This window comes from Hyla sarda, chromosome 8 (assembly GCF_029499605.1).
Source record: "Hyla sarda isolate aHylSar1 chromosome 8, aHylSar1.hap1, whole genome shotgun sequence".
NCBI lineage: Eukaryota > Metazoa > Chordata > Amphibia > Anura > Hylidae > Hyla > Hyla sarda.
In genome coordinates, this window is record NC_079196.1 from 197,584,712 (window position 1) to 197,609,475 (window position 24,764).

Here is a 24,764-nt window from a genome sequence, read left to right on the forward strand (position 1 = left end):
ATATCTTCTTGTTTGGTAGTTTTCCTGTTATATTTCTGGCCTGTGACCGGCTATGTATATTATTATTTGTTATTACGCCGACTGCACTTTAGCGCAGGTAGGGACCGACACCGTGGTTGTCCATCCGCTGTTTGACAATATATATATATATATATATATATATATATATGTATATTATAGTCCTTTAACATAGAAGCAGTGAAATAGGATAAGTGGCACTCACCAACGAATGTAATAACGCTTTATTTTTTTTTCCAAGATACAATAGGAGTTCAAGCAGGAGCATTCACAAGAGCTACAGCCGTGTCACGCGTCCTCACTTCTTCTGACTCCAAATCTATTAGATTGATCTGGTGATAAATCAACTCAGAATATCATTCAGAAGGGGAGAGGCAAGAAGAGAAGTTCAGAGGGTTGGAGTCCAAAATGTCAGGTAGCATCAATGAAGGACTTCACTGTGAACCAGACAGACCAGTTTTGCTTAGTTTCTCTTCTGCAGCCTGCATGTTTTCACACATGTGAAAACATGCAGGCTGCAGAAGAGAAACTAAGCAAAACTTTTAATAAATAATTAGTACAGCATAAAACTAAACAAAAGTTGCATTCATAGATGTCTGTAGCCTTTAAGAGGCCCATAAGATTCTTCTAACCCATATAATGAGATTTATACTACAAATGATACATGATAGATCGGGCACACCTATTTTAGATTTTGCAATGATGAGGACCAGAAACTTCAAGACCACCTCTGGGCCCTGAGCTTAGAAAGGGTTAATAAAAACCTACCAATCCCCACTGCAATTACAGAGGAACATTCTCTCCTGCCCCGGAGCCCTCACACAGCTCTATATATATACCTGTGATGCTCTGTTTTGCTGCTCTGGTAAAATTAAGAGCAGAAAACTAATAAGAGGCTAATGAGAATATATTACAGCAGGGAGTCAGCAAATTAAAACCTGAATTCAGAGAGAAGTCGTGAATCACATCTGGATTGAGATTGTGCGGGAGAAAAAAAACCTCATTTAATAGGAGATGTCAAGTGAATGTGTATATCTACTTCTGCGTGGACCAGCCGAGTGGATGGAATTGAGGAGTTTGCTTAATGAAGGTTTTTCTGCTGTACGGTGATGGAATCTCTGCATTCAACAAAAGAGCCTCCCATATGGGCCTATCAAACACTGTAGAGGCGGTAATTAATAAAATGGGTAATGACGGGCCATCTGTGCACAGGTTCTCTTCCTGTGTTTTCTTCTACAGGACGGCTTTATGGCCATCATTAGGTATTCATGGTCCGTGTTCTCCCAACGGCAGTACGCTGTAGACCTCTGAATCACCTAGAGAGTGATAAAATGGTCCATGCAGCAAGAGAGTTAAGCTGCACAATGATCAAAAGCATCTACAGCAAACAAGATCAGAGCCTCACATAAAACACCAGGTTGAGCTTCAGACTGTGACGAAACGATCAACTCCCAGTAATAGACACAGTGAGAACACTTGCTTAAAGAGCTTGTCCAGGAATTTGGTAGAAAAAAAAATGCTAAAATTAAATTGTCATTATTATTTATCTGATAAACCCTCCTCCATTCCAGTGCCTTCACCTCAGTGGTCCCCCATGTTTTTGCTTACTTTGCTGCATCAGTGATGCCCACATGTCCACTGCAGTCAATCCCTGACCTCAACATAAGACTGCCAAGGCCACGGAGACCACCAAGGTGGCAGTGTTGTAGCAACAGAGGATATAACTAGAGACGTTGTTTTTTTTTATTGGTCAACAAATTCCCTATTTTTTTTTCATTCTTGAATAATCCCTTTAACCCCTTAAGGACCAGGCCATTTTACACCTTAGGACCAGAGCGTTTTTTGAACATCTGACCACTGTCACTTTAAACATTAAGAACTCTGGAATGCTTTTAGTTATCATTCTGATTTTGAGATAGTTTTTTCTTGACATATTCTACTTTAATATAGTGGTAACATTTTGTGGCAACTTGCATAATTTCATGGTGAAAAATCCAAAAAATGTATGAAAAAAAATGAAAATTTTGCATTTTTCTAACTTTGAAGCTCTCTGCTTGTAAGGAAAATGGATATTCCAAATACATTTTTATTGGATCACATATGCAATATGTCTACTTTATGTTGGCATCATAAAATTTATGAGTTTTTACTTTTGGAAGACACCAGAGGGCTTCAAAGTTCAGCAGCAATTTTCCAATTTTTCACAAAATTTTCAAACTCACTATTTTTCAGGGACCAGTTCAGGTTTGAAGTGGATTTGAAGGGTCTTCATATTAGAAATACCCGACAAATGACCCCATTATAAAAACTGCACCCCCAAAGTATTCAAAATGACATTCAGTCAGCGTTTTAACCCTTTAGGTGTTTCACAGGAATAGCAGCAAAGTTAAGGAGAAAATTCACAATCTTCATTTTTTACACTCGCATGTTCTTGTAGACCCAATTTTTTTATTTTTACAAGGGGTAAAAGGAGAAAATGTATACTTACATTTGTAGCCCAATTTCTCTCGAGTAAGCACATACCTCATATGTCTATGTAAATTGTTCGGCGGGTGCAGTAGAGGGCTCAGAAGGGAAGGAGCGACAAGGGGATTTTGGAGAGTATGCTTTTCTGAAATGGTTTTTGGGGGGCATGTTGCATATAGGAAGCCCCTATGGTGCCAGAACAGCAAAAATAAAACCACATGCCATACCATTTTGGAAACTAGACCCCTTGAGGAACGTAACAAGGAATTAAGTGAGCCTTAATACCCCACAGGTGTTTCACAACTTTTGCATATGTAAAAAAAAAAAAATGTTTCACTAAAATGTTTCCCCCCAAATTTCACATTTTTGCAAGGGTTAATAGCAGAAAAGACCTACCCAAAATGTGTAACCCCATCTCTTCTGAGTATGGAGGTACCCCATAAGTTGACCTGAAGCGCACTGCGGGCGAACTACAATGCTCAGAAGAGAAGGAGTCATATTTGGCAAATTTTGCTCAGGGGGCATGTCGCATTTAGGAAGCCCCTATGGTGCCAGGACAGCAAAAAAAAATGGCATCGCATTTTGGAAACTAGACCCCTTGGGGAACGTAACAAGGGGTAAAGTGAACCTTAATACCCCACAGGGGTTTCACGACTTTGGCATATGTAAAAAAAAATGATAATAATTTTACCAAAAATGCTTGGTTTCCCAAAAATTTTACATTTTTATAAAGGGTTAAAGCAGAAATTACCCCACAAAATTTGAATCCCAATTTCTCCCAATTTAGAAAACACCCCATATGGGGGGTGAAAAGTGCTCTGCTGGCGCACTACAGGTCTCAGAAGAGAAGGAGTCACATTTTGGCTTTTTGGAGGCAAATTTTGTTCTGGGAGCATTTAGGAAGCCCCTATGGTGCCAGGACAGCAAAAAAAAAAACACATGGCATCACATTTTGGAAACTAGACCCCTTGGGGAACGTAACAAGGGGTAAAGTGAACCTTAATATCCCACAGGGGTTTCACCACTTTGGCATATAAAAAAAAAAATTCACTAAAATGTGTGTTTCCCCCCAAATTTTACATTTTTGCAAGGGTTAACAGCAGAAAAGACCCCCCAAAATTTGTAAACCCATCTCTTCTGAGTATGGAGGTACCCCATAAGTGGACGTCAAGTGCACTGCAGGGGCACCACAATGCTCAGAAGAGGAGTCACATTTGCAAACTTTGCTGAAATGGGGGGGACATGTCGCATTTAGGAAGCCCCTATGGTGCCAGGACAGCAAAATAACCCCCACATGGCATACCATTTTGGAAACTAGACCCCTTGAGGAACGTAACAAGGTGTACAGTGAGCATTTAACCCCCACTGGTGTCTGTCAGATCTTTGGAACAGTGGGCTGTACAACATTTTTAATTTGCACAGCTCACTGTTCCAAAGATCTGCCAGACACCAGTGGGGTGTAAATTCTCACTGCACCCCTCATTACATTCCGTGAGGGGTGTAGTTTCCGAAATGGGGTCACATGTAGAGTTTTGGTTTTTTTGCGTTTGTCAAAACCGCTGTAACAATCAGCCACCCCTGTGCAAATCACCTCAAATGTACATGGTGCACTCTCCCTTCTGGGCCTTGTTGTGCGCCCCCAGAGAACTTTGCGCCCACATATGGGGTATCTCCGTACTCAGGAGAAATTGCATTACAAATTTTGGGGGGCTTTTTTCCCTTTTACCTCTTGTCAAAATGAAAAGTATAGGGCAACACCAGCATGTTAGTGTAAAAAATTTATTTTTTTACACTAACATGCTGGTGTAGACCCCAACTTCACCTTTTCATAAGGGGTGAAAGGAGAAAAGCCCCCCGAAATTTGTAAGGCAATTTCTCCTGAGTACGGCGATACCCCATATGTGACCCTAAACTGTTGCCATGAAATACGACAGGGCTCCAAAGTGAGAGCGCCATGTGCATTTGAGGGATTTGCATAGGGGTATTCTACGCCAGTGATTTCCAAACAGGGTACCTCCAGCTGTTGCAAAACTCCCAGCATGCTTGGACAGTCAACGGCTGTCCGGCAATACTGGGAGTTGTTGTTTTGCAACAGCTGGAGGCTCCATTTTGGAAACAGTGGCGTACCAGACATTTTCATTTTTATTGGGGAGGGGGGCTGTGTAGGGGTATGTGTATATGTAGTGTTTTTTACTCTTTATTTTATTTTGTGTTAGTGTAGTGTAGTGTTTTTAGGGTACAGTCACATGAGTGGGGGATTACAGCGAGTTTCTCGCTGCGAGTTTGAGCTGCCGCACAAAATTTGCTGCATTGCAAACTTGCAGCCTTATACTCACTGTAAGCCCCCTGCCCATGTGAACCTGTTGCAAAATTACAACTCCCAGCATGCACAGTCTATCAGTGCATGCTGGTAGTTATAGGTTTGCAACAGCTGGAGGCACATGGGTTGGGAAACACTGAGTTGGGAAACAGACGATTTTTCCCAACCAGTGTGCCTCCAGTTGTTGCAAAACCACTACTCCCAAACATTCTCAGGCATGCTGGAAGTAGTAGTTCGGCAACATCTTTAGAGCCAGATGTTGCCGAACTAAAACTCCCAGCATGCTTGGAGTTGTAGTTTTGCAACATCTGGAGGACTACAGTTTGCAGACCACTAATACAGTGGTTCCCAATCTGTGTCCTTCCAGATGTTGCAAAACTACAACTCCCAGTATGCCAAAACCGTCCAGACATGCTGGGAGTTGTAGTTATGCAACATCTGAAGGGCCAGATGTTACAGAACTACAACTCCCAGCATGCCTGGACAGTAAGGGCATGCTGAGGATGTGTAGTTTTGCAACATCTGGAAGGGCACAGTGGTCTCCAAACTGTGGACCTCCAGATGTTGTAAAACTGCAACTTCCAGCATGCCCACATGCCAAGGGCTGTCTGGGCATGCTGGGAGTTGTAGTATAGGGTCCCATTACAGCAATGCATGTCGATTTACGGTGACGTGCATTGCTGAAAAGGGCCCGACCGCGGCTGAAGAGGAACTTGCCTGTCGCCGCCACCGCCGTCTTCATCCCTGGGATACGGGTCTTCAGGGACGAGGTAAGTACCAGGGCCGGGCCCCAGCACTCCCCTGTCCTCCGCCGCGTCCTCAGGTCTTCCTCCCATCCTCTCCGGACTTCCAGGGGCTAACCGACGGATCGCAGGGGATAGGAGGAGGTGGCAGGCTTGCCACCTCGCTCCTATACTTCAGCATGGTCCTGGCTGTCTGTGACAACCGGGATCATGCAAAATTACCGGGCGGTCGAGTCCCAGAGACCCGATCAGCCCGGTATCACTGCAAATCGATGGCGCCATTTCGCCGGCCATTTGTGGTGATCGCTGACATGGGGGCCTGACATGGCCCCCCTCGGCGTTTGCCCTGGATCCCTGCTGAAGGATTTCAGCAGGGATCCGCTTCCGATCTCTGCCCGGCAGAGACCGGAGAAACACCAGGACGTTCTGGAACGTCCTTGGTCCTTAAAGCCCAGGCTGTTAGGACGTTCCAGAACATCCTTGGTCCTTAACCGGTTAAAGAGTATCTGTCACCAAATAGAGTTTTCTAAACTAACTTAGGCTATGTTTTCCCAACTACTCCTAACACCCCTCTCCCCCTTAAAAAAAATGTCAGTGCTTTAAAAAGCTGTGTATCATACCTTTATTCTTGCTCACATAGTGCAATCTCTTAGCAGGAGAGAGTGGGCTGATCCTGCTGGGGGACCACTTCTTCCCTCACATGGTCGCAGTGCTGTGATGAATAGAAGACCTCAGGCTCTGTGCTATGTGTTGCTATTAGTGATGCTCTCCTGTGCAGCTTTCTGTGAGATCTGTGGAGCTTTGACTCTCTGTGCAGCTCAGTGCAGAGAAGCACTTCCTGAGTTTGGACTCCTGCCAGGCTGGGAGTAGACCAAACTCACTGTATTAATTGTGGCAGGGAACAGAACAGATCCACCTAGTGGGTGTTTTTTCTATTACATTTTAAACATATTTAAGTTGATAATTTTAAAAGCAAGTGAATGGCAAAGTGTCTGCTAATTACACTATATTAAAAGTTTTATTTGGTGACAGGTACTCTTTAAATATATATAAGTTCATTAGGACTCTGATATGGCAGGTGCCAGGTGTGATTGTTTTCCTTACAGACTTTGCCAGCATTTGGATCTGTACTTTTCTGATTCTCTTTCTGGATTTTGGTTTAACTCTCTGTCTGCTGATTCTGCATTGTCATGACAATGACCAATTTTTTACCTTAATGACCAGGCTCTTTAAAAAAAATTTTTATTTGACATGTGTCTCTTTAAATGGTAATAACTTTAGAATGCGTTTTCTGAGTGGAGCTATTCTGAAATTGTTTTTTTGTGACATATTGTACTTTATATAAGTGGTGCATTTTGGCTGACACGCAGCATTTTTAGTGAAAAACTCCTAAATATTGTGAAAACCTGTAAAATTTCTGGAGTTTTTTATTTTTATTTTATGGTGTTCACTGTGCGGTAAAAGTGATGTTATATTTATTCTGTGGATCGGTACGATTATGGTGATACCCATTTTATCTAGCTTTTCATGTTCTTTTTTCTTTTCTGAGCAAAATAATTTTTTTCCCTTTTTTGTGTTATCATTTTCCGACAGCCCTAACTTTTTTTATTTTTCGTCCATTAAGTGAGGAGTTATTTTTTGCGAGATGAGCTATATACATGCTACCTTTTGATCTTTTTTATTTCGCTATTTGTACCAAAAATTTTGCACTTTCTTGCTGTTTATTTTTACGGCATTCACCGTGCGGGATAATTTACATTATAACTTTATAGTACACATCATTACGGACGTGGCAATATCTAGTATGTAAATAATGATTTTATGATAATACAGGGCTTTTATTGGGAAAGGGGCATTTCATTTTAGTTTTTTTTTACACTTCATACTTTTATTGAAGAACCTTGTATTATTTCATTTTCACTTTATACAGGTTTAACTATGCTGCAATACATTAGTACTGGGTGAATTCAGGTAGAAAACAGACATGGTGTACATCTACAATCTTGTATAATGATCTGATTGCTTATCAGCAGTATATCAAAAACTAACAGGTTGTTAGTATACATTTTTGATCAAAAAGTACAAGCCCACTCGCCACGTCAAGGCCACCTAATTAGAGTGGGTCCCTAACGTCCCTAGCATAAAATGGCGTAGCACTGGGCGACGACCACCACCTCCGTGACACCAGTGCCCACGGGGGGGGGGAACGACCCACTGGCAGAGCGGCCCTAATGCCACTCAAACCAGTCCATGGGCCGCACCCCCCCCTGCAGACACGGCAGCAACGGACGCCGCACAGCACCACACCAGTGTGAACAAGGTGTAATAGCTCACTTACCAAGTTCTCCCAGTCAGACTGGGAGGCTGCTAGGAAAGAAATGGCCCTTGTGTAGCTAACTACTACTTATATAGGGTTGGGCAAAGGGGGTGGGGAAGAGTGCAGCACATGTTCAAACAAAAAAAAGGAGGGGATAGAAAACAGTGTGAATTCGGGTAGAAAACAGACATGGTGCACATCTACAATCTTGTATAATGATCTGACTGCTTCTCAACATAATATCAAAAACTAACAGGTAGTTAGTTATACATTTTTGATCAAAAAGTACAAGCCCACTCGCCACGTCAAGGCCACCTATTTAGAGTGGGTCCCTAACGTCCCCATCATAAAATGGCGTAGCACTGGGCGGCGACCACCACGACACCAGTGCCCACGGGGGGGAACGACCCACTGGCAGAGTGGCCCCAATGCCACTCAAACCAGTCTATGGGCCGCACCCCCCCCCCCCCCCCCCGCAAACATGGCGCCATGGCAGCAACAGACGCCGCACAGCACCACACCAGTGGAAACAAGGTGTAATAGCACACTTACCAAGCTATCCCAGTCAGACTGGGAGGCTTCTAGGAAAGAAATGGCCCTTGTGTAGCTAACTACTACTTATGTAGGGTTGGGCTGAGGGGGTGGGGAAGAGTGCAGACACATTAGTACTGCAGCACAGTATGACCTGATGAGCTGCACACACTACAGCCTGTGCGATCCAGTCTATGGCTGGATCTCACAGGCTTTCGTAGAAGGCAGACAGGAGGTCATCATTTGACCTCTTGCTGCCATAGCAACCAACGGCGACCCAAGAGCGTCTATGGGGACCGGCGCGATTGCGGCCCTGGCAGTGGGACCCCGGCTGTGATTGACAGCTGGGTCCCACTACCGATCTCCTGAGATGCGCGTGGCAAAGCAGTAGATCATCAGGATGTATGCATACGTCCCAGCGCGCGAATGTGTCAGGTGCTGCATAGGTCCTATAGGGGGAAGGGGTTAAGAAGCCCTCCTGTTCTTCTCTCATAACCTGCACTTGTTTGAAATTGTTATCTGTATAAAAGACACCTGTCCACACATGCAATCTAACAGACTTCAACCTCTCCACAATGGCCAAGACCAGAGAGCTGTGTAAGAACATCAGGGATAAAATTGTAGACCTGCACAAGGCTGGGATGGGCTACAGGGAAATAGGCAAGCAACTTGGTGAGAAGGCAACAATTGTTGGCGCAACTATTAGAAAATGAAAGAAATTCAAGATGACGATCAATCTCCCTTGGTCTGGGGCTCCATCTAAGATCTTACCTCGTGGTGTATCAATGATCATGAGGAAGGTGAAGGATCAGCCCAGAACTACAATGACCTGAAGAGAGCTGGGACCACAGTCTCCAAGAAAACCATTAGTAACACGCTACGCCGTCATGTATTAAAATCCTGTAGCGAACGCAAGGTCCCAATGCTCAAGCCAGCGTATTGTCAGGCCAGTCTGAAGTTTGCCAATGACCATCTGGATCATCCAGAGGAGGAATGGGAGAAGGTCATGTGGTCTGATGAGACAAAAAATAGAGCTTTTTGGTATAAGCTTTACACGCTGTGTTTGGAGGAAGAAGAAGGATGAGTACAACCCCAAGAACACAATCCAGACCATGAGGCATGGAGGTGGAAACATCATTATTTGGGGCTGCTTTTCTGCAAAAGGGACAGGATGACTGCACTGTATTGAGAGGAGGATGGATGGATGGGGCCATGTATCGCGAGATCTTGGCCAACAACCTCCTTCCCTCAGTAACAGCATTAAAGATGGGTCGTGGCTGGGTCTTCCAGCATGACAACGACCCGAAATACACAGCCAGGGCAACTAAGGAGCAGCTCCGTAAGAAGCATCTCAAGGTCCTGGAGTGGCCTAGCCAGTCTCCAGACCTGAACCCAATATAAAATCTTTGGAAGGAGCTGAAAGTCTGTATTGCCCAGCGCCATCCCCGAAACCTGAAGGATCTGGAGAAGGTCTGTATGGAAGAGTGGGCCAAAATCCCTGCTGCAGTGTGTGCAAACCTGGTCAAGAACTACAGGAAACGTATGATCTCTGTAATTGCAAACAAAGGTTTGTACCAAATATTAAGTTATGCTTTTCTGATGTCTTGCAATACTGTCATGCAATACAATGCCAATTAATTTATAAAAAATCATACAATGTAATTTTTTTATGGATTTTTGTGTGAGATTCCATCTCTCACAGTTAAAGAGTACCTATGATAAAAATTACAAGAAAACCTGCAAAATCGGCAGTGTATCAAATACTTGTTCTCCCCACTATATGTTAGGAATCACATAAGCTATCACAAGGGGGACGTTGTTGCAAACTACTAAACTATAGAAGAGCTGTAGTGAATCTTCTGCAGACTCTGAGAAATGGATGGATCATAGTCCTTTGTGCAGCTTCACTTAGACGCAATTAAGAAAAGATCCGTGTTTGAAGATTTTTACCAAAAAGGGTTGTTTTCTTGTTATTGTAATTCCAGTTTATTAAGTATATACAGATTGTGGTGCTATTTTATTAACTGAACTGGCTATAAGCCAATCTATTATTAATGCATTGTATTAAGCAATGTCCAACTTAGTCATTGATTTCTTTCGATAATTTAGGACCCCCCTGACAATTTCACTCTTTACATTACTGTTAAATGGCTACTTAATCATTCTGATAGTAACTATGTCCTAAATCTAATTGGTTTAATAAAGCCCTGCATCATTGGTGACAATACGGATCCATGTGTAAGCATGCACATATGAGCTCCATATAATATACACATTATTAGAATATTGGACAACGCACCCCTTACTGGAAATAATTATGGACTCAATTATTAGGGCTTATTCACACTACAGAAACTCCGCTGGGCAGAGAATTCATATGTAGCAGGCACTGACAACAAGCCGGTGCTATATGTTTATTCTTTTGTCGGAGCCTGGGATCCAGAATTTCCACGATGGAACGTCAACAACAGAAATTTGTAGTATAAATGATGCAGCAGTATCCCACTGAAAACTATGTGAGGCTGCTGCACTGTAATTTCTACAGCGGAATTACACTCTTACAGTAAATAAGAAGTACAATGAGCATAAGGCTGCAGTAAAAGAAACGAGCTCCACACCCCCTTCCCATCACTGGTGTTGTCCTGAGCAGACAGGAGAGAACAGGGATGGAGTAGCTACAAGGGAGATAGCACAGCTGATAATGGAAGATCTGTGCACTTTAGCTAATATCATTATGTTTGTAAGTTGCGTTTTCATACTTTTTGAGAACATACACAGGTTGTTCCATACGATGGACAACCCCTTTAAGAACAGAAAGAGTGGAGTTTCTTTTCCACCATTGATTGATTGATTGAGTGATTAATATTAAATGCCCTTAATCTATCTTAAAGAAGGTCTGCAGCATCTCAGTTTTTTTTATTATAAAGTTCTGAAGCAGCTGAGCTGTGTATTATATTCTGCAGCTTTTGGGATGATAAAACCACATTATAGCCACTGAAGAACCTCTTTTTAGAGAGGCAAATAGGTAGCACTTCATGCCAGTGAATCAGTTGCATGCACATTAACAAATAAAAGTCTAGTTCTGCTGGAAGAGATATGTGTCGTCTATGTAGCGTCACTCATCTCTCCATTATTATTATATTCTGACATCAAAATGAAATGTTTAGCCAAACATTATTAACAGACATGTCAATAAGGGGTATTTCACATTTACAGGTATTACATGAGCATAAATACCTATAAGAATCCATACTACACCACAGTCACTAACTGTGCTTCAGGACAGGTATATTTTCATCCAAACCCCAATAATCCTCCCCTGTTTTGATGTCATAAGTCAGTATCTCCTAACTAGTGTGGCTTGTGACCCCATTCTGTGTGGCTCACCATTGCAGTACTTATGACCTTACATTATTTCAGTAATATCCTATCCATCAAACAATGCCATTTTGGTCGGTATAACACTAGTGTCAAATTCCAATCCCCAAATGTTTGAAAATTCATGATTTCTTTTATATATATATATATATATATATATATATATATATGTAGAGAAATAGAATATACAAAGCAGCTCATCACACCACTTTCACAGGTAGCATTCCCTAAAATCAGCTTTAGATCTAGTTACGGACTCTCAGAAACTCATTGGGATTTTATGCCAAGCCAGAATTCTCCCCAGAAGGGAAGAAGACCCATCTGTAGACTGCTGTTTCGGGGTGTTGCCCCTCATCAGTATAGAGCATGCTGTTCTGGCCTGGCTGGTGAGAGGCCTGTAGACTAGGATAAAGGGGTAAGTATTCTCCTTAGGGAGGAGCACAGCTTCCGATATGTGGGGATTCAAAAAAGTCCATTAGCACATTAGCCCGTGGAGTGCTAATGGCCTTTTTTGAATCTCCACATATTGGAAGCTGTGCTCCTCCCTAAGGAGAATACTTACCCCTTTATCATATAGGTATATATATAAAGACCCTGAGAGACGGTTGAAACGTCGTGGCATCGGATGAATAAAGCCTGACACGCTTTCATCTTAACCGGAGTGCTGCTGTTTTGTTTTGCTATATATATACACATATATATATTCTCCACTTCCCAGCATGTCCAGACAGTACAATTGCCACAGGTTTACCTGCAGACCTATATAAATTCAAAAACAATGCATCAGCTACATGTGAACAGAACACTATTTGCTATAGCAGTAAAATCTCACTGTATGTCTTGCTTCATGCCTGTATTTTTTTTTTCCCTTAAATTTGCCCCATTAACCATTACAACATGTATTGTGCACACAACACTTCACAGATGATACTATCAGGCGAGCCAATAAACTTCGGAAAGCAATCTATTCCTGTCGCCAGAACTGCAGCCAGTAAAGTGCACAATTAAGCTGAAGCGGTTTCCATGCAGGTTTGTTATAACAGCACCACGGGGCGTCCTCACAGGCAGCACTAGAGCAGCTCCGTGAGATAATATCACTACATCCTGTAATATTGAATGGGGCTAATTCATCAAAGTGTCTCCAATAATTTACCACCTGATGTACTATAGAAACCATAGAATAATAACTACAGATTGATATCATCTCATGGGGACTTGGAAAAATAACCCAGTTTGATTAATATGTCTCCACGTATGTTTACTGAGCCGATCCTGTAGCGTTATTTGTCAGTGATGCTTAACCCTAATGACCTTTTGTTAACAGGAGGTCAATGGGAATATCAAAATCCCTAGATGATGAATAGACGCACATGTCCAATAAACTATTCATTTACTGATTTCAGGTCGGGATTGACTAAATAATGGGAATTGCATGATAGTTACATGGTTCAAAATAATGCACATCTGTAGACATGGGTTTTTACAGTATAGACGTACCTAAAACTGTCGTAAGTGATAAAAGAGACCTTTAGGATGCAACTACCATTCCCTTGGTAGGCTTCCCCTTAAAGGGGTACTCCGCTGCTCAGAGTTTGGAACAAACTGTTCCGAACGTTGGAGCCGACTACGGGAGCTTGTGATGTCATAGCCTCGCCCCCTCGTGACATCACATCCCGCCCCTTCAATGCAAGTCTATGGGAGGGGGCGTGGGCTTCCGTGTGACATCACGCTTGGCCCCTCGCGACGTCTCGCCTGCCCCCTCAACGAAAGTCTATGGGAAGGGGGCGCGACCGCTGTCTTGCCCACTACCCATAGACTTTGGTAGAGGGGGCCGGCTAGACGTCACAAGGGGGCGGGCGAGGGGCCGGGCGTGACATCACACCCGGAGGCCGCGAACACGGAAGCCCGCACACAGCGTTCGGAGTAATGAACTTCCGGACGCTGTGAGCGGAGCTCCGAAAATTAGGGCAGCGCACAACCCCTTTAAACACTGAATTTAAAATATTCCACAAAATCACAGAAAAGATGGGATGATGATCAGAAAAAACACACACATTGTAAAGCGGGGTGAGATTGTTCCAAATATTGCTGGACTGAGGTAGTTACAATCATTAATTCTTGTTCCAGGGTATAATCCTCCCATATGATTGGTAGCCGGCTATACAACACCGGTATATAAAATATAAATAACACTGGGGGCACACAAGGAAGCATGTGATATAACACAGGGGAGACTGAAAGAAAAATCACAGCATGTAGAACAATAATTAGACCAGTCATGCACCCTATAAGGAACACCTCACCTACCCCAAATGCGTTTTTGCTATTTGCTTCATCTGGGCCGTGTCTCAAACTAAATAGAGCCCAGTATAAATAGTCCTGCCCAGCCAATGGAAAGACGCCATACACCTGTAGTCCCACTCAGGTCATCAAGGTGCACTGTCCTTCTGGCCTGATACTAAAGTGCGCATACGTCATAGCAAAGTAATCACTGAAAAAGAGCACACCACTAGAGAATATGTATGTGAATACAACAACTTTATTATGACACAAATACAAATTGACATTTCAAAAACATATAATTAGGGACATTTAAAACCAATTAAAATTGCTCATACAGAGCACAGCACAACCCTGGAGAAGGGCCATGAACCATGCGCACAACACCCCTGAGGAAGTTGCCTAGCGATGGAACGTGTGGGGTTCTGACATGACCCCGTCCCTATCTGACTGGATGTCCATCTTTGTCTCTTGCCTCTTGCCATTACATGGTTACTTCTATTTCTTACGTATTTGATTATTGTGGTTTAGGTCAGGCAATTTTGAGACACCATTATTTGTTATATCTTGTTGATTATAGTTAGCCTATTTAGGACGGGGTCACTTATCTGTGGGAGGGGGTTCATGGCCCTTCTCCAGGGTTGTGCTGTGCTGTGCATGAGCAATTTTAAATGGTTTTAAATGTCCATGATTATATGTTTTTGATATGTCAATTTGTATATGTGTCATAATAAAGTTGTCTTATTCACGTACATATTCTCTAGTGGTGTGCGCTTTTTTCACTGTTTAATTTGCTATAGTGATTGTTGTGTTTTCTCACTGCAACAGCACCCCCATTCTATTTGTGCAGTTGAGCCCCCCTTTCTTTATTTCCATGTATGTATGAGACACTTTGCTCCTTCTGTTTGGATTAGATACTCTGTTACCCCCTCATATTAGATTAGGTACTGTGCACTTGTTTATGAATTAGATACTCTGCCACCCATATTGATTAGAATTAGATACTATATGGATTACATACTGTGCCCCCCAGACTATATACGAAGCACAGTATTTAATTCATATGGGGGGGGGGCACAGTATTTAATCCATATAGGGGGGCAGAGTATCTAATCCATATGGGGAAGGGGGCAGTGTCATACAATGATTGTATTTAATCAATTTAGGGAGGAATAATATTTTACCATTACAGTATCTAATCCATTATTTAGGGGGGCACAGTCTGAAACCCATACAGGTAGGCATGATATCTAATCCATCTGGGGGGAGGGCACAGTATCATGCCGTGACAGTATCTAATCCACATAGGGGGGAAACTATGTAATCCATATGGGGGTGGGGCCCAGTTTCTAATACATAATATAGGGGTTACAGTGTCCAATTCTATATATGTGAGCACAGTATCTAATCCATATAGGAGGGGAGGCCACAGTATCTAATCCATATAGGAGGTTACAATGTCTAATCCAAACGAGGGCACAGTATCTAATCCATATAGGTGCACCTCGCCAGGGGCGCAGGGACTGATAGCAGCCGGGACCGTGCTGGTATGATGCGAGCTCAGCTCCCGAGCTTACTTCATTACCCTGCCGTGCCGCAGAGCCTTTTATAAACGGCGTTTTGCGGCAAGGGGTTAAAGGTGATGGTTGGGCGAAATGGCCCAAATCGCCTATTTCCATTGACCATTATCTCATGTTTATAGCCATATTATAGGACTGCCATAGATATGTGATTACAGTGCTGAGCTATCTCCAGCAGTCATGTATAGTTTGAACTGAGTGACAATGGACATGCTCAATCGCTACTCCTGTCAAGCAGGGTAACATGGACCCTCCATTTCCGTAGTCGATGGGGGTCCCATCAGTTGTACACTGATCTGTCACTTATGGACTATCTTTTGGAAAAATATGCGCCCGCTCGCGAATCGCATCCCAAGTCACTCATCTGTCCCGGTCCCCGGCTGTCATGCTCTGGCGCGCCAGCTCTCTGAGATTTAAAGGGCTAGTGCACCAATGATGGTGCCTGGCCCAATCACCCTAATTAGTTTCCACCTGCTCCCTGGCTATATGACCTCACTTCCCCTGCACTTCCTTACCGGATCTTGTTGCCTTGTGCCTAGAGAAAGCTACTCTGTGTTTACCACTACTGTGTTCCTGACCTTCTGCTATCACCATTGACTACGAACCTTGCCGCCTGCCCTGACCTTCTGCTACGTCTGACCTTGCTCTTGTCTACTCCCTTGTACCGCACCATCTCAGCAGTCAGAGAGGTTGAGCCGTTGCCAGTGGATATGACCTGGTTGCTACCGCCGCTGCAAGACCATCCCGCTTTGCGGCGGGCTCTGGTGAATACCAGTAACAACTTAGAACCGGTCCACCGACACGGTCCACGCCAATCCCTCTCTGGCACAGAGGATCCACCTCCAGCCTGCCGAATCGTGACAGTAGATCCGGCCATGGATCCCGCTGAGGTCCCCCTGCCAGTTGTCGCCGACCTCACCACGGTGGTCACCCAGCAATCCCGACAGATCGCCCATCTAAGTCACCAGCTGTCGCAAGTGTCCACCATGGTACAGCAACTTCAGTCGCAGCTACAGCAGCTGCAACAGCAGCCACCATCTCCTGCACCTCCTCCTCAGCGAGTGGCCGCTCCTAACCTCCGCTTGTCCCTGCCGGACAAATTTGATGGGGACTCTAGACTCTGCCGTCCCCATCACAATGTTCCCTACATTTGGAGATGTTGTCGGACCAATTTCCTACAGAACGGTCGAAGGTGGCTTTCGTGGTTAGTCTCCTGTCTGGGAAAGCTTTGTCTTGGGCCACACCGCTCTGGGACTGCGATGATCCTGTCACCGCCACTGTACACTCCTTCTTCTCTGAGGTTCGTAGTGTCTTCGAGGAACCAGCCCGAGCTTCTTCTGCCGAGACTGCCCTGCTGAACCTGGTCCAGGGTAATTCTTCAGTAGGCGAGTACGCCATCCGATTTCGTACTCTCGCTTCTGAATTATCTTGGAATAACGAGGCTCTCTGCGTGACCTTTAAAAAAGGCCTATCCAGTAACATCAAAGATGTGCTGGCCGCACGAGAGATTCCTGCCAACCTGCAAGAACTTATCCATTTGGCCACCCGCATTGACATGCGTTTTTCTGAAAGACACCAGGAACTCCGCCAGGAAAAAGACCTTAATCCCTGGGCACCTCTCTCACGGTATCCCTTGCAATCTACCCCTGTGCCTCCCGCCGAGGAGCCTATGCAAGTGGATCGGTCTCGCCTGACTCTTGAAGAGAGGTCTAGCCGTAGGGATAAAAATCTATGTCTGTACTGCGCTAGTACCGAACATTTCTTGGTGGATTGCCCCATTCGTCCTCCATGTCTGGAAAATGCACGCACGCAACCAGCTCACGTGGGTCTGGCGTCTCCATGTCTCACTGTGCCCGTACGGATTTCTCCTTCTGCCAACTCCTCCTTCTCTGCCGTGGCCGTCTTGGACTCTGGTTCTTCTGGAAATTTTATTCTGGCATCTTTGCTTGATAGGTACTGCATCCCGGTGACGTGTCTCATCAAGCCGCTCTACATTTCTTCGGTCAACGGAGTCAAGTTGCACTGCACTGTGCGTTACCGCACAGAGCCCCTGCTTATGAACATTGGACCGCATTTCGAGAAAATAGAATTTTTGGTTTTGCCCAACTGTACCTCTGAAGTCCTCCTCGGTCTGCCATGGCTCCAGCATCATTCTCCCACCCTTGACTGGACCACCGGGGAGATCAAGAATTGGGGTCCTGCTTGCCTCAAGAAATGCCTCACTTCTGCTCCCAGCCCCGTCTGTCGAGCCTCAGTGTCTCCTCCTGTGCCTGATCTCCCCAAGGCCTATCAGGACTGTGCCGTGCCTCCTCATAGCCCCCGTCCTGGTGACACTCTGCCCCGTGCCAAGCCTCACCCTCTGCCCCCCCTCCCCATTCCCACTCCTTCTGAACTGTCTGCCATGCATGAGCATACCCAGGACTTCACTGTCCCCCAGAAGGAGACTCTACAATTGCTCCCAATGTCCTCGTACTATGTGGAGCGACATCCCGACAAAAAGAGGGGGACACCTAAGGGGGGGATACTGTTACGCCGAGCGCTCCGGGTCCCTGCTCCTCCCCGAAGCGCTCGCGGCATTTCTCTCCCTGCAGCGCCCCGGTCAGACCCGCTGACTGGGAGCGCTGCACTGACATTGCCGGCGGGGATGCGATTCGCATAGCGGGACGCGCCCGCTCGCGAATCGCATTCCCAAGTCACTCATCTGTCCCGGTCCCCGGCTGTCATGCTCTGGCGCACGCGGCTCCGCTCTCTAGGGCGCGTGTGCGCCAGCTCTCTGAGATTTAAAGGGCCAGTGCACCAATGATGGTGCCTGGCCCAATCACCCTAATTAGTTTCCACCTGCTCCCTGGCTATATGACCTCACTTCCCCTGCACTTCCTTGCCGGATCTTGTTGCCTTGTTCCTAGAGAAAGCTACTCTGTGTTTACCACTACTGTGTTCCTGACCTTCTGCTATCACCATTGACTACGAACCTTGCCGCCTGCCCCGACCTTCTGCTACGTCTGACCTTGCTCTTGTCTCCTCCCTTGTACCGCGCTTATCTCAGCAGTCAGAGAGGTTGAGCCGTTGCAAGTGGATACGACCTGGTTGCTACCGCCGCTGCAAGACCATCCCGCTTTGCGGCGGGCTCTGGTGAATACCAGTAGCAACTTAGAACCGGTCCACCGACACGGTCCACGCCAATCCCTCTCTGGCACAGAGGATCCACCTCCAGCCTGCCGAATCGTGACAAGGCCCCACTGATCAGGGGTCCCAAGTTCCCCCATTCCTCCTCACTTCATTATCACAGTGCAACAAAGTAGCAGTTGTTACACAGTGCCAGAGTCAGAATGGCCTATCATTATCCAAAAACTCAGAATCTCACACATTAAAAAGATCCAGCTAATTAAGATTAGCACAGGGCACTAGACCTTCGATATCTGGTCAGTGGTGATCAGCTGTTTGCCAGATCCACAGTGAGCAGGGCCAGAAGCAGACAGTGACACGCATTGTATAGTGGCCATGCCCAGTTACTGCAGCTTAGTTACCATTCCCTTCAAAGCAAACATATAAACAGCTGATCGGTGCACATGCCTGGTATTGAACCCCCACCAATCAGATACTGATGGCCTTTCCTGAGGATAAGCCATCAACGAAAAATTCATATTTCACCATATGTATATAGAGTGAAATTATAGAAAAATTGTGGGAGTGATTGGCAGGTGATTATTTATTTTTAAGGTGGGCCTAAGGTCCTATGCTAAATGGTCTTCCTACCTAAACCTTGTGGGAGAGGAAAAGCAACAATAACACTCTTGTCTAAATATCCTGTCTTCACCTCCCGACCTCATATCATGTCCTCATAGACCATGCTCATATCCCATCCTCATATCCCCTCTTCATAGCTCAAACGCATATCTTGTCCTCAGAACTCGACCTCATATCCCCTCCTCATATACTGTCCCAATATCCCGTTCTAATAACCTGACCTCATATCCCGTCCTCACATCCCGACCTCATATCCCAACCTCATATCCTGCCCCCATATCCCGTCCTGATATCCTGACCTCATATCTCATCCTCATATCCCAACCTCATATGCCCAACTCATATCCCATCATCATATCCCATCCTAATATCCCATCCTCATATCCCAACCTCATATCCCGTCCTGATATCCTATCCTAATAACCTGTCCTCATATCCCATCCTCATATCCCATCCTCATATCACGTCCTGATAACCTGACCTCATATCCCATCCTCATATCCCGACCTCATATCCCAACCTCATATCCTGCCCCCATATCCCGTCCTGATATCCTGACCTCATATCTCATCCTCATATCCATACCTCATATCCCCAGCTCATATCCCGTCATCATATCCCAACCTCATATTCTGTCCTGATATCCTATCCTAATAACCTGTCCTCATATCCCATCCTGATATCCTGCCCTCATATCCCGTCATCATATCCCATCCTCATATCATGTCCTGATATCCTGACCTCATATCCTGTCCACATATCCCATCCTGATATCCCAATTTCATATCCCGACCTCATATCTCCACCTCATATCCCATCCTCATATTCTGACCTCATATCCGGTCTTCATTTCCCAACCTTATATTGTATCCCCATATCTTGTCTTCATATTCCGACTTTATATCACAACCTCATATCCTGTCATCCTATCCCATCCCCCGAACTAACTATTCTCTGCACCTTCCTGCCGGACAGTCAGCAGTATATTTATAAGTCCTGGGCAATCTCTGCAGCCTGAGAGTAACGCAATCAGGAGATGTACTGAAAGTCCCATAGACTTGCATGGGACTTCAGACAAAAATTCGTGGTGGCATTTATCATTGTCTTTAGAGCTGTTTTTGTGTGTAGATTTGTCTCTATATAAGACGTGTAGTGGATACAGCACCAAAAAGCCAGAGACTCAAATCTTGATGGAGTGTGACTTTATTCGCTCCCCATAGTGCAACATTTTGGCAACAAATTGCCTTTTTCAAGCATGCTTTAAAAAGGCAATTTGTTGCCGAAACGTTGCACTATGTTGAGCGAATAAAGTCACACTCCATCAAGATTTGAGTCTCCGGCTTTTTGGTGCTGTATCCACTACACGTCTTGTCTGCTTCTCCGGGCTGGCCTTCCCGGATGAATACTTGCACAGCTGTGAAGTCCAGTGCTGTCTCTTCAACACGTGGTTTTGTCTCTATTTAGGCGCTGCGCCTCAGGCTATTTTTCCGCCTTTTTGATTTACACCTTTTTTTTTTTAAAAGAGCGTACAGGCCAGATGTTAAGGAATAGTCTTGTGCAGTGGTAATGAATTTATCAACTGCGACTTTCGCAAAAAAAGTTGCAAAACCCCCCAATAATACTACACCAGCCCAAACCTAGCATAGCTTTTTGGTGTATGTGAAGAGTGAAATTTCAGAAAATGTGACCTGTACAAATTTTATCACATATCCTGTGACCATGTAATAAATTTGGTGGAGTCACGCAAAAAAACATGCAAAAAATAAATAAATAGAACTAAAAATGAACTAAATCACACGCATCTATGAGTAGATAGATAAAACATGAAAAGCTATACAGCTGTAGTGCAACAAATGTGAAATTATGAAATTATGAAACAGTGAGATACTTAGCTTGCAAATTTGGCGGCCAAATAGCTTGGACCGTCCCAGCCGGTATATATTTACAGAAATGTTGTAATATAAAACTAAAGGTATGATTATAAATCAGTTCCATAAATTCTACAGATCATAATATTCCACGATAAGGTTTATATGAACAGACACAACACATGTTAAAGGATTTGGCAACCACAAAGGAAGTCTGTTTTGTGCAACTACTAAGAAGAATGCAATTGTGTATTTAATGATCCAGTCACCAGATGGGAAGCCTATGGATTGTAATTACTATTCTGCGCTGTAGGATCCAGATACCATAGACGGCAGTGAATGTCTTTGGTAGTGGATGGTGCATTTCAATATATAAATTAGATATAGATTATACTGTATATCCCCACTGTCAATTATAGAAACCACTGAGGAATCCCATGACTGAAAAAAATAATCAATTATTTTTACAATCTGAGGAAGAGGGAGGCTACCCCGAAACACGTAATTATAATTTTTATTATGTTGTAACCAATAAACAAGTCTTATTCTGGATTTATAACTATCCATGACATGTTGTTATTTCACTAAGCGGGATACATCAGATTCTGGTCATAAGGGTAAGTTTTTTGCCTTCGCTACTCCAAAAACCATCAATGTCATCTATAGCAAAACAAGACGCTTGTTACGCCTAGCGCTCCGGGTCCCCGCTCCTCCCCGGAGCGCTCACGGCGTCTTTCTCCCTGCAGCGCCCCGGTCAGTCCCGCTGACCGGGAGCGCTGCACTGTCATGGCCGTTGGGGATGCGATTCGCACAGCGGGACGCGCCCGCTCGCGAGTCGCATCCCAGGTCACTTACCCGTCCCGGTCCCCTGCTGTCATGTGCTGGCGCGCGCGGCTCCGCTCTCTAGGGCGCGCGCGCGCCAGCTCTCTGAGACTTAAAGGGCCAGTGCACCAATGATTGGTGTCTGGCCCAATTAGCTTAATTGGCTTCCACCTGGTCCCTGACTATATCTGACCTCCTCCCATGCACTCCCTTGCCGGATCTTGTTGCCTTGTGCCAGTGAAAGCGTTTAGTGTGTCCAAAGCCTGTGTACCTGAACTTCTGCTACCCATCCTGACTACGAACCTTGCCGCCTGCCCCCGACCTTCTGCTACGTCTGACCTTGCCTCTGCCTAGTCCTTCTGTCCCACGCCTTCTCAGCAGTCAGCGAGGTAGAGCCGTTGCTAGTGGATACGACCTGGTTGCTACTGCCGCAGCAAGACCATCCCGCTTTGCGGCGGGCTCTGGTGAACACCAGTAGCCTCTTAGAACCAGTCCACTAGCACGGTCCACGCCAATCCCTCGCTGACACAGAGGATCCACTACCTGGAAGCCGAATCGTGACAGTAGATCCGGCCATGGATCCCGCTGAGGTGCCGCTGCCAAGTCTCGCTGATCTTCCCACGGTGGTCGCTCAGCAATCGCAGCAGATTGCCCAACAAGGACAGCAGCTGTCGCAGTTGACCGCCATGTTACAGCAACTTCTGCCTCTGCTACAGCAGCAACCATCTCCTCCGCCAGCTCCTGCACCTCCTCCGCAGCGAGTGGCCGCTCCTAACCTCCGCTTGTCCCTGCCGGACAAATTTGATGGGGACTCTAAACTCTGCCGTGGATTTTTGTCTCAGTGTTCCCTGCATATGGAGATGTTGTCGGACTTGTTTCCTTCAGAACGGTCTAAGGTGGCGTTTGTAGTAAGCCTTCTTTCAGGAAAGGCCTTGTCTTGGGCCACACCGCTCTGGGACCGCAATGATCCTGCCACAGCCACAGTCCAGGCCTTCTTCGCTGAACTCCGGAGTGTCTTCGAGGAGCCAGCCCGAGCGTCTTCTGCCGAGACTGCCCTGTTGAACCTGGTCCAGGGTAATTCTTCCGTTGGTGAGTACGCCATACAATTCCGTACTTTTGCTTCTGAACTATCCTGGAATAATGAGGCTCTCTGCGCGACCTTTAAAAAAGGCCTATCCAGTCGCATCAAGGATGTGCTGGCCGCACGAGAGATTCCTGCCAACCTCCAAGAACTCATCCATTTGGCTACCCGCATTGACATGCGTTTTTCTGAGCGACACCAAGAGCTCCGCCAGGAAAAAGACTTAGATCTCTGGGCACCTCTCCCACAGCATCCTTTGCAGTCTTCGCCTGGGCCTCCCGCCGAGGAGGCCATGCAAGTGGATCGGTCTCGCCTGACCCAGGAAGAGAGGAATCGCCGTAGAGAAGAAAATCTCTGTCTTTACTGTGCCAGTACCGAGCATTTCTTGGTGGATTGCCCTATCCGTCCTCCACGCCTGGGAAACGCACGCACGCACCCAGCTCACGTGGGTGTGGCGTCTCTTGGTTCCAAGTCTGCTCCTCCACATCTCACGGTACCCGTGCGGATTTCTTCTTCAGTCAACTCCTCCCTCTCAGCCGTGGCCTGCTTGGACTCCGGTGCCTCTGGAAATTTTATTTTGGAGTCGTTTGTTAATAAATTCAGCATCCCGGTGACCCGTCTCGTCAAGCCGCTCTACATTTCCGCGGTCAACGGAGCCAGATTGGACTGCACCGTGCGTTACCGCACAGAGCCCCTCCTCATGTCTATTGGACCCCACCTTGAGAGGATTGAGTTCTTCATTCTCCCCAACTGTACCTCTGAGGTCCTCCTCGGTCTGCCTTGGCTCTGGCTTCATTCCCCCACCATTGATTGGACCACCGGGGAGATCAGGAACTGGGACTCTGCCTGCCACAGGAAGTGCCTCTCCCCCCCTCCCAGTCCCGTCAGGCAAGCCTCTGTGCCTCCCCATGGCCCCCGTCCTGGTGTCACACTGCCCCGTGCCAGGCCTCGCCCTCTGCCCTCCCTCCCCATTCCCACTCCTGCTGTACTGCCTGCCGTTGAGGAAACCCTCCATTCTTTCCCGGTGTCCTCATCCCAGGGGAGGCAGTTACCGGACAAAGAGAAGGGGAGACCTAAGGGGGGGGTACTGTTACGCCTAGCGCTCCGGGTCCCCGCTCCTCCCCGGAGCGCTCACGGCGTCTTTCTCCCTGCAGCGCCCCGGTCAGTCCCGCTGACCGGGAGCGCTGCACTGTCATGGCCGTTGGGGATGCGATTCGCACAGCGGGACGCGCCCGCTCGCGAGTCGCATCCCAGGTCACTTACCCGTCCCGGTCCCCTGCTGTCATGTGCTGGCGCGCGCGGCTCCGCTCTCTAGGGCGCGCGCGCGCCAGCTCTCTGAGACTTAAAGGGCCAGTGCACCAATGATTGGTGTCTGGCCCAATTAGCTTAATTGGCTTCCACCTGGTCCCTGACTATATCTGACCTCCTCCCATGCACTCCCTTGCCGGATCTTGTTGCCTTGTGCCAGTGAAAGCGTTTAGTGTGTCCAAAGCCTGTGTACCTGAACTTCTGCTACCCATCCTGACTACGAACCTTGCCGCCTGCCCCCGACCTTCTGCTACGTCTGACCTTGCCTCTGCCTAGTCCTTCTGTCCCACGCCTTCTCAGCAGTC